General features: G+C 39.7%; 1 pseudogene; it reads left to right on the top strand.

The window, feature by feature from the left end:
* Window positions 1-288: 288 nt before the first annotated feature.
* On the top strand, window positions 289-401 carry LOC129648037 (uncharacterized; annotated as a pseudogene).
* The last annotated feature ends 10,553 nt before the right edge of the window (window positions 402-10,954 follow it).

The following is a 10,954-nucleotide window of genomic DNA, read 5'->3' as shown; positions in this document are numbered from 1 at the left end:
AAACAACTCAAATATATATTACCTGATGACGGATAACAAAATATGGTCTAATCTGAAACCATAAAGCTTTTAGAAGAAAACATGAAAAATACACTCTTTGGTATCAGTCTTAGTAATATTTTTTCTGGATATGTCTCCTCAGGCAAGGGTGGTGGTGGTTTAGTCACTAAGTCCTATCCAACTCTTGCAAACACGTGTGACTCTAGCCTGCCAGGCTCCTCTGTCCATAGGATTCTCCAAGCAAGAATACTGGAATAGGTTGCTTTTAACAAATGAAAAAATAAACAAATGAGCACTCACTTCGGCAGCACATATACCAATAAATTGGAACGATACAGAAAAGATTAGCATGGCCCCTGTGCAAAGAGGACATGCAAATTCATGAAGCATTCTATATATTTCATTACTATTCACAATAGTCAGGACGTGGGGGCAACCTAGATGCCCATCAACAGATGAATGCATAAAGAAGTTGTAGTGCATATACACAGTGGAATAATACTCAGCTGTAAAAAAGGAGTAAGTGTGAATCAGTTGAACTGAGGTGGATGAACCTACAGCCTGTCATACAGAGTAAGAAAGAGAAACACAAGTATCATATAATAAGGCATATGTATGGAATATAGAAAAATGGTACTGATGAACCTATTTGCAAGGAAGAAATGGAGATACAGGTGTAGAGAACAGACTTATGGGCACAGTAGGGGAAGGGGAGAGTTGGACAAATTGAGAAAGTATCATTAACATATATGTGTATAATAGATAGCTAGCTAGTGGGAAGCTGCTATATCACACAGGGAGCCTGGCCTGGTGCTCTGTGATGACCTAGAGGGATGGGATAGGGGGTGGACAAGAGGCTCAGAAGGGAGTGCATATATATATATATATATATATATATATATATTTACAACTGATTCATGTTATTGTATGGCAGAAACCAACCCAACATTATAAAGCAATTATCCTCCAATTAAAAAATAAATTGAAAAGGAAGTAAATAAGACTACATCAACTAGAGAGCTTTTGCACAGCGAAGAAAACTATCACCAAAATGAAAAGGGAGCCTAGTCAATGGGAGAAGATATTTGCAAATGATATATCTGATAAGGGATAAATATCCAAAATATATTTTTAAAAGCTAGTACAACTCAACATCAAAACACACACACACACATCTTGATTTTAAGAATGAGCAAAGAATGTGAATAGACCTTTTCCAAAGAAAAGACATAAAGATGGCCAACAAGCACATGAAATGTTCAACAGCACTACTTATTAAGGGAAATGCAAATCAAAACCACAATGAGATATCACCTCATACCTGTCAGAATGGCTATTTTTGGAAAAACCAGCATATAATAAATGTTGGTAAGGATGGTGAGAGAAGGGAGCCCTCATACACTATCCATGGGAATATAAATTGGAGCAGTCACTATAGTAAACAGTATAATTTTTCCTTGAAAAATTAAAAATAGAACTACCATAGGAACCAGCCATTCCACTGACTCCTTTGCCCAAAGAAAGTGAAAACAATTTGAAAAGAATATGCATCCTTATGTCCATTACAACATTTTTTACAAGAGCCAAAATATGGAAGTAGTTTAAGTGCCCATCAATAGATGAATGGATAAAGAATATTACTCAGCCACAAAGAATGAAATCTTGGCATTTGTGACAACATGGATAGACCTAGAGGATGTGCAAAGTGAAATGAGTCAAGCAAAGAAAAAGTACCATATGATTTCATTTCTATGTGGAATCTAAAAAAAATTAGCAAATATAACAAATCAGAAACAGACTTATAGATACAGAGAACAAACAGGTGGTTGCCAGAGCAGGGGGTGGGGGGAGGGAAGTGAATGGATGACAGAAATATGTGAGTGGGATTAGGAGGTACAGACTTCAAGTTACAAAATAAATGAGTCACACGGATGAAATATGCAGCATGGGCAATAGTCATTAATGATGCAATATCTTTGTATGGTAGCAGATGGTAACTAGACTTACCATGGTGAACATTTTGTAATATTTAAAAATACTGAATCACCATGTGTTCTAGGAACTAACATTGTATTGTAGGCCAATTATACTTCAAAAATAAGCAAACTCATAGAAAAAGAGATCCGATTTGTGGTTTCAGAAACAGAGGCAGGACAATTGGATAGTGAAGTGAAAGTCGCTCAGTCATGTCCAACTCTTTGTGACCCCACGGACTATACAGTACATGGAATTCTCCGGGCCAGAATACTGACATGGGTAACCTTTCCCTTCTCCAGGGGATCTTCCCAACCCAGGGATTGAACCCAGGTCTCCCGCATTGCAGACAGATTCTTTACCAGCTAAGCCACAAGGGAAGCCCAAGAATACTGGAGTGGGTAGCCTATCCCTTCTCCAGGGGATCTTCCCAACCCAGCAATTAAACCGGGGTCTCCTGCATTGCAGGAGAATTGGATGAAGGTGGTCAAAAGGTAAGAATAGTTATAAGATGAATAAGTACTGGGGGTATAATATACAACATGATTAAAATAATTAACACAGTGTAGTTTTCATGTTATATATGAAAGTTATGATAGCAAATCCTGAGAGCTCTTTTCACAAGGAAAAAAGCAGTTTTTTCTTTTTCTTTTCTTTTATATGTATATGAGATGATGGATGTTCACTAAGCTTATTGTGATACTCATTTCATGATGTATGTAAGTCAAATCATTATGCTATTCACCTTAAACTTATAAAGTGTTATATATCAATTATATCTCAATAAAACTGGAATAAAAAATAAAAATACATTTTTAAAATACTTTAATGTGGTCTATCCATAAAATGGTATATTTTTTGGCCATAAATAGAAATGTAGTACCAATAGATGCTATATCATAGATAAACCTTGAAAGCATGCTAAGTTAAACAGTCACAAAAGACTACATATTATGTGATTTCATTCATATGAATAGCCCAGAATACAGAAATCTGAAGAGATCAAAAGTAAAATAGTAGTTGTTTAGGGCTGGGAGATGGGAATGGGAAGATAGGAGTATGGTAGCTAACAGGTAGAGGGTTTCTTTCTAAGGTGATGGAAATACTCTAAAGTTAACCAGGGTAATGGTTTGCACATCTATGAATGTACCAAAAACCAATGAATTGTACTTAAATGGGTGAATTTTAAGGCATGTGAATTATATCTCAATAAAACTCTCAAAAAGAAAGCCTTGAGGTGTTTCTACAAGTACACACACAGAGCAGAACCTGGTAAGGTTGAGTTCAGAAGATTTCTACCATCACTTTCAAGTAATAAACTGAGGTATGGCTGAGTCTACAGCATGTTACCACTGTGTTCAAATATGAGGATGTGCTTGCATTTGTTTGTTTAGAGTATCTCCACATGGATGTATAACAAAGACACTGGCAACACACATGTCTCTGAACGGGGAGTTTCATGTTTGCAGACCAGAATGAGAAGAGGTACTCATTTTTCAGTCTACCCTTTGCATATTTGTATATGAAAGTGCATATTCAAAAGAGTGGTAGCTCAGATGGTAAAAACCTGCCTGTAATGCAGGAGACTCTGATTTGATTCCTGGGTCAGGAAGATCCCCTGGAGAAATGATAGGCTACCCACTCCAGTAGTCTTGGGCTTCCCTGGTGGCTCAGATGGTAAAGAATCGCTTACAATGCAGGAGACCTGAGTTCAATCTCTGGGTGGGAAGATCCCCCTGGAGGAGAGCATGGCAACCCACTCCAGTATTCTTGCCTGGAGAATCTTATGGACAGAGGAGACTGGTGGGCTACAGTCCATGGGGTCACAAAGAGTGGGACACGACTAAGCAACTGAGCACAGCACAGCACAACACATTCAAAAGAGTAATGAAATTATAATAAATAAAATTCAGTGGCTCCTTGTGGTATTCACAGTGAAACCACATTTGTAAACTGGCATAAAAGTCCTTTCATGATCTTGATTCTACCCTGTCTTCAACTTCTCCCCAGCACATCTTCTCTTCCGTTCCCAGCCTTGGACACCTCTGAGCTTTGTCTTCGGAATATGCCCACTCCTTCAATCTCATCTCCCCTTGGCCTTAAAGGAACTACACAAGCACTCTGAGAAGACTCCCCTGACCTGCCAGACTGTCTATCTCTGAGCTCTAACATCTCTCTGTGCCCTAACATTCATCAAAACTGGCTGGGGGCAACCAGGTTTAGAGCTCCTGGCACAGGGCCTGGAGCACAGGAAACAATTCATTACTGTGTGTCAATGAACGAGTGAGTGAGAGAATGATTAAGTGAGTGAGTGAATAAGTGAGTGAAGGGAGAGGAGTGGAAACCTCTTAGGACCCACTCCCACAGAAATAACCAGCAGACACAGCAGATACATTGAACTGAACAGTCCCCATGTGTCTAGCAATGTATTAATACCAGCTTCTGAATGAGCATACCTTAATCGGTGTCCATGTTGAGGGTTAGCAAATTCACAGAAACAACCCAAACGACACAGCATCAGCATTTCATCATGAACACGTGTTCTTACACACTTTGCTAGCAGGCCCATGAAGGTATCATTCAACTCTACTAACATACCCACGAAGGTACCATTCAACAGGTGAGGATCACACAGAGAGGTGAAATGACCTACCCAAAGAGGTGTATCTGGGACTCAGAGCTGACTCCAAAGCTCAGACTCTTTCTACTCTACCACGCTGCCTTCCAAAAGCTCCTCAACCCCCTAAAGAAGGAAATTAGCAGCTTTTAAGGGATTTTCCTTTGTTTTCTTGGGTCCTCTTCACCAAATTTTTGAATCCTCTTTCAAAACATCTGTGTACATCTTTTATCATTTGGACTGACAGAGGTTTAGAATTTTATTTCCTTGATTATTTCAGTCCTTTAAAATTCTAGATGGAGAATTTTCTGATAAAAATATCAAAAAATGAAAAAACTCTACTAACCAAGTTGTCAGGTAGTCAGTTCAGTCACTCAGTCATGTCCAACTCATTGCGACTCCATGGACTGCAGCATGCCAGGCTATCCTGTCCATCATCAACTCCCGGAGGCTGCTTAAACTCATTTTCACTGAGTTGGTGATGCCATCCAACCATCTTGTCCTCTGTCATCCCCTTCTCCTCCTGCCTTCAATCTTCCCCAGCATCAGGATCTTTTCTGGTGAGTCAGTTCTTCCCATCAGGTGGCCAAAGTATTGGCGCTTCAGCTTCAGCATCAGTCCTTCCAATGAATATTCAGGACTGATTTCCTTTAGAATGAACTGGTTTGATTTCCTTGCAGTCCAAGGGATTCTCAAGAGTCTTCTCCAGCATCACAGTTCAAAAGCATCAGCTATTTGGTGCTCAGCCTTCTTTATGATTCAAATTTCACATCCAAACATGACTACTGAAAAAACTGTAGCTTTAACTAGACAGATCTTTGTTGGCAAAGTAATGTTTCTGCTTTTTAATATGATGTCTAGGTATGTCATAACTTTTCTTCCAAGGAGCAAGCGTCTTTTAATTTCATGGCTGCAGTCACCATCTGCAGTGATTTTGGAACCCAAGGAAATAAAGTCTGTCACAGTTTCCATTGTTTCCTCATCTATTTGCCATGAAGTGATGGGACCAGATGCCATGATCTTTGTTTTCTGAATGTTGAGTTTTAAAACAGCCTTTTCACTCTCCTTTTTCACTTTCATCAAGAGACTCTTTAGTTCTTCTTTGCTTTTTGCCATAAGGGTGATGTCATCTGCTTATCTGAGGTTACAGATGTTTCTCCCTGCAATCTTGATTACAGCTTGTGCTTCATCCAGCCCAGCATTTCGCATGATGTACTCTGCATATAAGTTAAATAAGCAGGGTGACAATATACAGCTTCGACGTACTCCTTTCCCACTTTGGAACCAATCCATTGTTCCATGTGCAGTTCGAACTGTTGCTTCTTGATCTGCATCAGCTTTCTCAGGAGGCACATAAGGCGGCCTGGTATTCCCACCTCTTGAAGAATTTTCCACACTTTGTTGTGGTCCACACAGTCAAAAGCTTTGGCATAGTCAATGAAGAAGATGTTTTTCTGGAACTGTCTTGCTTTTTCTTTGATCCAACAGATGTTGGCAATTTGCTCTCTGGTTCCTCTGCCTTTTCTAAATCCAGCTTGAACATCGGGAAGTTCTTGGTTCACATACTGTTGAAGCCTGGCTTGAAGAATTTTGAGCATTACTTTGCTAGTGTGTGAGATGAGTGCAATTGTGTGGTAGTTTGAACATTCTTTGGCATTGCCTTTCTTTGGGATTGGAACGAAAAGTGAGCTTTTCCAGCCCTGAGGCCACTGTTGAGTTTTTTAAATCTGCTGACATGTCAGTGCAGCACAACCAAGTTGTATAATATGATATTTATTCCAAAAATAGTGCTGATATATTTTGGTTGTTATCATTTACTGTGGCTTTCTTATGGGGTGTTCCACCTCCTGATAGTTCCTAGGAAAAAAGATGCTCACCTGGTCACTTCTAAGTCATGGTCCCAGCCGTATGAAAGCACCCTGTGATCTGGCACAGAACAAGAAACAGTGGATGAATATGTTAGAATGCAGTAAGTGATATCAGTGATACTCAGAGAATGTGAAGGCCAAGCATCTCAGTCTAATTGGGATGCCTCTGAATGCCACTCAAACCCCAGCACTGCCTGAGCCAGCAGAGGCTGTCAGCAGCCTGCACAGCACTGGATTTGTTCCCTTCCCACTCTTCAGTTCAGTTCAGTCTCTCAGTCATGTCCAACTCTACAACTCCGTAGACTGCAGCACGCTAGGCTTCCCTTTCCATCACCAGCTCTGAAACTTGCTCAAACTCATGTCCATTGAGTCGCTGGTGCCATTCAACCATTTCATCCTCTGTCATCCCCTTCTCTTCCTGCCTTCAATCTTTTTCAGTATCAGAGTCTTTTCCAGCAAGTCAGCTCTTCAATTCAGGTGGCTAAAGTTGGAGCTTCAGTTTCAGCATCAGTCTTTCCAATGAATATTCAGGATTAATTACCTATAGGATTGACTGATTTGATCTCCTTGCTGTCCAAGGGACTATAGAGAGTCTTCTCAAGTACCATAATTTGAAAGCATCAATTCTTTGGCACTCAGCCTTCTTTATGGTCCAACTCTCACATCCATACATGACTACTGGAAAAACCATAGCTTTGACTAGACAGACCTTTGTCAGCAAAGTAATGTCTCTGCTTTCAAATACACTGTCTAGGTCTGTCAAAGCTTTTCTTCCAAGGAGCAAGCATCTTTTAATTTCATGGATGCAGTCACCATCTGCAGTGATTCTGTAGCCCAAGAAAATAAAATCTGCCACTGTTTCCATTTTTCCCCCATCTATTTATTTGCCATAAAGTGATGGAACCAGATGCCATGATCTTAGTTTTTTGAATGTTGAGTTTTAAAGCAGCTTTTTCACTCTCCTCTTTCATCTTCATCTAAAGGCTCTTTCATTACATGAAAGTGAAAGTGAAGTCGCTCAGTCATGTCCGACTCTTTGTAATCCCATGGACTGTAGCCCACCAGGCTCCTCTGTCCATAGGATTTTCCAGGCAAGAGTACTGGAGTGGGTTGCCATTTCCTTCTCCAGGAGATCTTCCCAACCCAGGGATTGAACCCAGGTCTACCGCACTGCAGGCAGATGCTTTACTGTTTGAGCCACCAGGGAGTATTTTCATTACATGAATATGTCTCAAAAAGAATATCCAGTTGTTGCAGGAACTTTCTCTCTATATTGTCTCTGTGTTTTTGTCAAAATAATCTTGGTCTATTTCTTAATTTTTAATGGATCCAATTCCATTAACCTATTCTTCTGTGTTTATTGTTTATTACTGTAGTTGTATAATAAGTCTTAAAACCACGGAGTGTTAGCTTTTCTATTCTCTAAGTTGTTTAGGCTATTCTAGATAATTTGAATTTTAATATAAACTTTAGGATTACTTTGTCATTTTCTATCAAAGAAATTCTGATACTGTTTTCTTTGGGATATCTTAGAATCCTAAGAATCTATTTGGGGAGAATTGGCTTTTAAGAACATTGAACCTTTCAACCTCTAAACATGGTATATCGCTACACTTATTTGCTAATGCTATGCTATGCTAAGTCACGTCAGTCGTGTCTGACTCTGTGCGACCCCATAGACGGCAGCCCCCCAGGCTCCTCCATCCCTGGGATTCTCCAGGCAAGAACACTGGAGTGGGTTGCCATTTCCTTCTCCAATGCACGTAAGTGGAAAGTGAAAGGGAAGTCGCTCAGTCGTGTCCAACTCCTAGCGACCCCATGGACTGCAGCCTACTAGGCTCCTACTTCCATGGGATTTTCCAGGCAAGAGTACTGGAGTGGGGTGCCATTGATTTAGGTCATTTTTATTTCTTTCAGCAATATCTGGTAGCTGTGAATGTACACAGGCCTTGCATATCTTTTATTTTGTTTATGTCTGAGCATTTCATAAGTTTTATATTATGTCAATAATATTTTTCAATTTCAACATCTGATTAGTTATTACTAGTATATAAAAGTACCATTGATTTTTCTATGTAGATCTTTTATCTTGCAACCTTGCTAAACTCATTTATTAGTTCTGCTAGCTTTTTTTGTTGATTCCATTGGATTTTCTTCCTATTCAGGTACATGCCTTCTGTAAAAATAACTTCACTTATTTATTTCCAAACTGGAAGCCATTTATTTATTTCTCACAACATAGTAGATGGGCTAGAAATTTTAGTACAACTTGAAATGAAGATACAAAATCAGATGTCCTTGGTTTTTAGCTCATCTTTGAGAGAAAGCATTCAGAATTTCAAAATTAATTATGCTGTCACATTTTATTAAATGCCCTTTATCAGATGAGGGAGTTGCATTTTTATTTTTATCAAAAATGGATATTAAAGATATCAAATGTTTAGTGATATATATTTACATATGTAACACACACTTCATATATATAATGCATATATTATCCATACATTCATCGGTGGATACTTAGTTTGTTTCCATATCTTGGTGACTGTAAACAATGCTGCAATGAACACAGGGGTACATATGTCTTCTTGATTTAGTACATATGTCTTCTTTTCATTTCCTTTGGATAAATATCCAGAAGTGGAGGAGCTGGAACCTATAGTGGTTCTATTTTTTACTTTTTGAGGACTCTACACATTGTTTACGATAGTGCCTGCACCAATGTACATTCCCACCAACAGTATACAAGTACAACTTCACTAGCTCTTGCTATACTTTTTCTAAATTTATTTATTTTTTAATCAAAGGATAATTGCTTTACAAAATATTGTTGTTTTCTGTCAAACATAAGCGTGAATCAGTCATAGGTATGCATATGACTTCCCTCCCTCTTGAACCTTCCTTGCATCACCCTCCCCATCCCACCCCTCTAGGTCTGTACAGAGCTCCTATTTGAGTTCCCTGTGCCATACAGCAAGTTCCCATTTTGCTGTACTTAGTCATTCATTCGTGTCTGACTCTTTCTGACCCCATGGACTGGGGCGCACCAGGCTCCTCTGTCCATGGGGATTCTCCAGGCAAAAAAACTGGAGTGTGTTGTCATGACCTCCTCCAGGGGACCTTCCCAACACAGGGATGGAACCCACATCTCCCACATTGCAGGAGGATTCTTTACTCTCTGAGCCAACAGGGAAGCCCGGTTCCCATTGGCTATCTATTTTATATATGGTAATGTAAGTTTCCATGCTACTCTCTCCATACATCTCACCCTCTCCATCTCTCTCTCCCATGTCCATAAGTCTGTTTTCTGTGTCTGTTTCTCCATTGCTGACTGCAAATAAATTCATCAGTACTATATTTCTAGATTCCATACATATATGCTGCTGTTGTTCATTTTCTCAGTCGAGTCTGACTATTTGCAACCCCATGGACAAGCCAAGCTCCTCTGTCCTTCACCATCTCCCAGAGCTTGCACAAATTCATGTCTATTGAGTCAGTGATGCCATCCAACCATATCATCCTCTGTCATCCCTTTCTCCTCCTGCCTTCAATCTTTCCCAGAATCAGGGATTTTTCAAATGAGTCAGCTCTTCACATCAGGTGGCCAAGTAGTGGAGCTTCAACATCAGTCTTTCCGATGAATATTCAGGACTGATTTCCTTTAGGATTGACTGGTTTGATCTCCTTGCAGTCCAAGGGACTCTCAAGAGTCTTCTCCAACACACAGTTCAAAAGCATCAATTCTTTGGCTCTCAGCTTACTTTATGGTCCAAATCTCACATCCAGACATGACTACTGGAAAAACCATAGCTTTGACTAGACAGACGTTTGTCGGCAAAGTAATGTCTCTGCTTTTTAGTATGCTGTCATGGTGTGTCACAACTTTTCTTCCAAGGAGCAAGTGTCTTTTAATTTCATGGCTGCAATCACCATCTGCAGTGATTTTGGAACCCAATAAAATAAAGTCTGTCACTGTGTCCATTGTTTCCTCATCTATTTGCCATGAAGTGATGGGACCAGATGCCATGATCTTCGTTTTCTGAATGTTGAGTTTTAAAAGAGCTTTTTCACTCTCCTCTTTAACTTTCATCAAGAGACTCTTAGTTCTTAGCTTTCTGCCATAAGGGTGGTACAATCTGCAAATCTGAGGTTACTGATGTTTCTCCCAGCAATCTTGATTCCAGCTGTGCTTCATCCAGCCCAGCACTTGGCATGATGTACTCTGCATATAAGTTAAATAAGCAAGATGACAATATACAGCTTTGATGTACTCCTTTCCCAATTTGGAGCCAGTCTATCGTCCCATGTGCAGTTATAACTGCTGCTTCTTGACAGGCATACAGGCTTCTCAGGGGGCACGAAAGGTGCCCCCTATCTCTTGAAGAATTTTTCACACTTTGTTGAGATACACACACTCAAAGCTTTCACACAGTCAATGAAGCAGTATTAAATTTTTTTTCTGGAATTCTCTTGCTTTTTCTATGATCCAATGGAT

The sequence above is a fragment of the Bubalus kerabau genome, chromosome 3, assembly GCF_029407905.1.
Source record: "Bubalus kerabau isolate K-KA32 ecotype Philippines breed swamp buffalo chromosome 3, PCC_UOA_SB_1v2, whole genome shotgun sequence".
Classification (NCBI taxonomy): domain Eukaryota; kingdom Metazoa; phylum Chordata; class Mammalia; order Artiodactyla; family Bovidae; genus Bubalus; species Bubalus kerabau.
This window is presented reverse-complemented; position numbering and strand designations above follow the sequence as displayed.